The sequence below is a fragment of the Triturus cristatus genome, chromosome 12 (genome assembly GCF_964204655.1).
Source record: "Triturus cristatus chromosome 12, aTriCri1.1, whole genome shotgun sequence".
NCBI lineage: Eukaryota > Metazoa > Chordata > Amphibia > Caudata > Salamandridae > Triturus > Triturus cristatus.
Window position 1 is genome coordinate 67,298,395 of NC_140595.1, and position 5,440 is coordinate 67,303,834.

Genomic DNA, 5,440 nt, shown 5'->3' on the forward strand with positions numbered 1-5,440 from the left:
GGGGCTGTTTTTAAGGAGACGTTTGGCCGAAGATTTCTTGAGAGGGAGAATGGTCTAAGAGAGTGCAAAATCCAGTTTTCATATTCCTCATTTGCCAGACAGGGGTCTTCATTGTTTAAGGGAGGGGTTTCCGCTAGTTTGGTTGTCCACTGGTCTACTGGTATCCGCGCCCATGATCTCGCGTATCTAATCGAGGGGGTGATGGAAATAGGTTTCTCAGTGAGCCAGGTGAAGGGCACCAAGAAATGATCGGTCCATGGGAGGGGAAAAGGGGGATCGGTTAAAAGTTCTGCGCAATTGCTGAACACTGGGTCCAACAGGTGTCCCTTTGTGTGGGTGGGAGTGTTTACTCGTTGACTGAGTTGTAGTGCGGCCAGATAGTCAGTTAAGATAGTGGCCGTTGCATCTGCTGGGGAGTCAAAGTGTAGATTGAGGTCGCCTATCACTACGAAGTTGGCAGCAGCGTAGATACGGGGTGCTATCGTTGCTGGAAGACTGCTGTGAAAGAGTTTTGGAGGGCCGGGTGGGCGGTATATCAAGGTGCCCGAGAGACAGTGGTTGGGGGAAAACTCCAGCGCAAAAGCTAAGTTTTCACAGTCTGGAATGTTTTCCATTATGGTCCGGCAGCGATATTGATCTTTTACTATAATTGCAAGTCCTCCCCCTCTGCCATCTGGGCGATCTTGACGAGTGATTTGGTAGCCGGTGGGAAGGGCGGCAACCACATCGGGGGCAGAGTCAGACGTTAACCATGTTTCTGTGAGAAACAGTACGTCTGGTTTACGTTCTTCTAATAGGAGGGATATTTCCAGCTTGTGTTTTGGGAGGGAACGGCAGTTTAAGAGAAGCATACGATATTCGTGGCGTGGGAGTTTTATGTGTCTTGTGGCAGGGGGTGCAGTACATTTTGGACAGTTGGCAGGGAGGGGTATGGTATCAGGAGCATACCTTCGACAGTTATGTTCCGTAGGTCTTAAGTCATGGAGGGCAGCCGAGCTGTAGGCCAGGGTCTGGATTGCCTGGGTGGTAGGAGGTATGGCCCATGGCCCGAACTCGGCGCGGACGAGCGCAGACGAGCTTGCCTTATGCGCGCCTTCGGCGCGCATTCGTCGCGCCCGCTGCGCTCGTCCGCTGCGCTTCCTGAAGAGACACATTTATGTAGGCTATAGTCGGAAGTATACGTGGGGGGGGGCGTGGCCTGTCCGGTGGGCGTTGCCAAGGTCCGTGGCGTCGAGAGTAGCAATCCCTCTCCGGTGGCAGCGTATTGATCAGCTGTCCTCCCGGGGGGTTTGTGCAGCGCGAGGTGCTCAGGAAGGGGATGAGTGCAGCGGAGGTGAGTTTAAAAAACACACAACAATTTCAGTGATTTTAAAAGATTGTCAGCGCTTCCGCTTCTACTCCCGGCTCAAGCCTCAGGAGGTTCCAATTTTAATGTAAGCCGCGCTGGTGATCAGCGCGCTTTTATATCGTCTGAGCAAGTGAGCAAGTGAGGGGGCGTGGCCTGTCCGGTGGGCGTTGCCAAGGTCCGTGGCGTCGAGAGTAGCAATCCCTCTCCGGTGGCAGCGTATTGATCAGCTGTCCTCCCGGGGGGTTTGTGCAGCGCGAGGTGCTCAGGAAGGGGATGAGTGCAGCGGAGGTGAGTTTAAAAAACACACAACAATTTCAGTGATTTTAAAAGATTGTCAGCGCTTCCGCTTCTACTCCCGGCTCAAGCCTCAGGAGGTTCCAATTTTAATGTAAGCCGCGCTGGTGATCAGCGCGCTTTTATATCGTCTGAGCAAGTGAGCAAGTGAGGGGGCGTGGCCTGTCCGGTGGGCGTTGCCAAGGTCCGTGGCGTCGAGAGTAGCAATCCCTCTCCGGTGGCAGCGTATTGATCAGCTGTCCTCCCGGGGGGTTTGTGCAGCGCGAGGTGCTCAGGAAGGGGATGAGTGCAGCGGAGGTGAGTTTAAAAAACACACAACAATTTCAGTGATTTTAAAAGATTGTCAGCGCTTCCGCTTCTACTCCCGGCTCAAGCCTCAGGAGGTTCCAATTTTAATGTAAGCCGCGCTGGTGATCAGCGCGCTTTTATATCGTCTGAGCAAGTGAGCAAGTGAGGGGGCGTGGCCTGTCCGGTGGGCGTTGCCAAGGTCCGTGGCGTCGAGAGTAGCAATCCCTCTCCGGTGGCAGCGTATTGATCAGCTGTCCTCCCGGGGGGTTTGTGCAGCGCGAGGTGCTCAGGAAGGGGATGAGTGCAGCGGAGGTGAGTTTAAAAAACACACAACAATTTCAGTGATTTTAAAAGATTGTCAGCGCTTCCGCTTCTACTCCCGGCTCAAGCCTCAGGAGGTTCCAATTTTATATTTCATATAGGACTGATACCTGCACAGATATTGCCAGAAACACAAGTGTATCTGATATAACGAATAGGGTTGCCAGCGAGAAAAATTGGCCGTTTGTGCGTTCTTTGGGGTTTTGGAAGGGCCGGCCAGTTGTTAATAACCGAATAGCAGTTTATGTCAAATCGTCTCTAGATATTTACACTGCATTTCTGCCTCTATCTGCTGGTATAAAACAATTAGTAATAGTGAAGCCAACATTACAATTCTTTTCACGTCTTCCCAATTATGTATTAGAGGTTTGTCTTGATGCTTCTGAAAGAAAAAAATTACGTATTAAGGATTTTCCAAGTATTTTTTTTAACCTGTTTTGGCGTACAGGTAAGGCTGGTAACATATAGGTCAGGTGGCAACCCCGATAACAAACCTCAATGTGGTAACCAGGCCACATTTGGACACACAAATCAAGCAGAGGGTGACAGTGACATGTGGTGAAGTACTGGGAAGAGAATGACAGTAAGGTGGACAAATATAGACCAGACAAGCAACTCTACCTCAAGATCAACCAAAGCAGGAATGGAAAGTGAAAGGGGAGGGGAATGGTGAGATTTAGTGTGGTTGCTTGTCCGCCACGGGATGTTGGGAGTATATTGCACGCAGCTGTAAAACAGTATGCCAAGATATAATTTCCTATTTATAAGGTTCCAGATTCTTATAACATAACATGCTGACATGGCTGTTTGAAGGGAAGCCTTGCAAGGCAGACACTAAAGAGAATTTTAAATTGGTTTGATGTGGAATATTTCCCACATGCCAAGCTCGTCAAACCACAAAAATCTCCTCAGTGTAAAAGCATATGAGACAATTGACAGTAACTGAAAAGCGTGTTGCGGAAGCTGACATGGAAAAACTTAGTTGAAATGTTAGTGTGAAGGGAAATATTACCAGAAAAAACAAACCAGTCGCTGAAAATGGGTATTTGAACAGAAACTATTAATATCCCATGAGACATACCACTCTGGATTGTGTGCTCACATATGGAAGTGACGGGGGAGTGGACATTAGGTTGGGCCTCAGAGGCCTGAAATCGTCTGCACACGTGGGATCCGGTGTCAAATACATTTTGTATCAGAGCATCATTAAAAAAACATCTTATTTTACAATTCTACGCGTGGGGCCAAATTAAAGGGTCTTCATTTGAAATACCCTAAAAACGAGTCATAAGTTGACAAGCTTGTTTCTGTATCAGATCTGAAGGTTCAAGTGGCTCAGACAGCGGCATCTGCTTATCAATGAAAAGTGGGTTTTATATCAGAAAGAGAAAGACTCGTGTGTGACACTCTACAAAGGCCAATGGGGGCTCAATGAGGTTACCAGTGAAGGATCCTAAACTCAGATTTGTGGCCCTCAACCCAGGAGGTAATACTTTAATCCGAGAATGAAGCCCACATTCAATGAGTGATATTTATGGAGAGAATCTTGTGGCCAATGGCCAGTTGGTCCTAAAAACAATGATCGTTATAACGAGATAATGGTTCATTTCAGATAAGCTGGACTTAAGAATGTTAGAAAGGGTTTTGTCAGAGACTCTGTAGCAGGAAAATTTACATTGCCTCTCTTAAGCGTTCCTAAAAAAGCAACTAACCCTTCAATCAAATGTTATTTAATATGCTATTGCAGCTCTGACGCATTCCAGAAAAGATATCATTTTGTAAGTGCAACGATATCCCTCCATATATGGACCAATATATACACCTCAAGGAGAACTGCGCTGTTCACCTATCTTTAAAAGTCATTTACCGACACGCTCTGGTTCAAGCAGCGCACCTGTCCCTTAGTAACACTATACAAAGCGTCTAACAAATGCCATGAAAACCACCTTGAACAATGTAACTTGAGTAAACGCCCCTTTGGCGAGTGGGGAGGTGGCTTGAAATGAAGGGACAGGGTTTTAAATGCTTTGACTACTGGAAGACGAGAAACAAGATCTAAAAAGACATAATTGTTATTACTATTTAATATTTTTACTGTTAGTTGTATCAACAAATCACCAATAGTCAACCTGCAAGACTATTGCTTACATTAGCAAAAGTTACACGAAACCCTTATAATATTTTAGGATATACACAAACATTCTCTCTGATAAAAATGGGTGCGCTTTCTGTTTGAAAAGTAGCCTGATGAATGGAAATATTTATGTGTGAGTAAAACGAGTCGGGGAGGTTTGAATGGCAGATAAGCGAGTACACGTGTTAGAAAACCTGCCTACAAAGCTGTATGTACCCAGGCAAGTCAAAACCCCCGTTATCTTTCTGAAATCGATACCATGTAGGACACATTTGAATGGAAGATTATAATAGTACCAGTATGAATATAGTCTATTCCAATCAACCCGGATGAGAAGGCTATGCACAACGTTACTATTAAAATTACTGAATTTAGCCCCCTCTGGTCAGACTATGTAGTAATAAATTGCAGTATTACCAGAATGGCAGTTTTTCTCACCGTGAATTGATTTGAACCGGCTGTAAGAGTCTGTTGGGTCTCACGCTCCGCCGCACGCGCCCTCCCCTTCTCGCTGCTGCAACTGACTGAAGGTTGGAGTCTCGCGCCACTCCCGTAGACGCCTTGCCGGCTCGGGAACGTGCCTTTGTCGGACCGTTTATAGGAAGCGCGCGCCAGTCAGTTGTAAAACAGCGCAGGAAAAAGAATGCGCATGCACCAGTTTTGTCCAAGGCGGAGGCCCTTTTGGAGTCAGGAAATGTAGGCGTTTGAGCGTAAAAGGGAAGGGTTTTTGCCTGACTCTAAGATGGTTCTCCCCCACCTAGGCAGTTCCTATCCTCGGCAAGTGTCAGTACTCAAGTGACAAATAGGAGGGGAAGGGGGCGCGCCGCAGTTTATATTTTCCAATATGACGTAAGATAGACACGTCTCCTTTACTGTTCTGCCACAGTCACGCTTTTATTTACATGCGGGACTCGAGTAGCCAATGAGGGTCTTGAGCGAGAAACACACCACCAAAGCCGAGCCTCCGCCGATTTAGCCACGCCCCTTCAAGCAACCTCCGGTCATTGAACTCTTGAGCGAAGTCTGGTCATTGAAGTCAAACAAGCATTGGCAAA

General features: G+C 47.2%; 1 protein-coding gene across 1 annotated transcript in view; it reads right to left on the reverse strand.

Annotated features, from left to right (window-relative positions):
• ACSBG2 (acyl-CoA synthetase bubblegum family member 2) overlaps positions 1–5,191 on the reverse strand; it is an 88,080-nt gene extending 82,889 nt beyond the window's left edge. Inside the window, exon 1 of the mRNA XM_085638032.1 lies at positions 4,824–5,191. The gene's annotated coding sequence lies outside the window, so the exon portion shown is untranslated. The remainder of the gene's footprint in view (positions 1–4,823) is intronic.
• Positions 5,192–5,440: the final 249 nt, after the last annotated feature.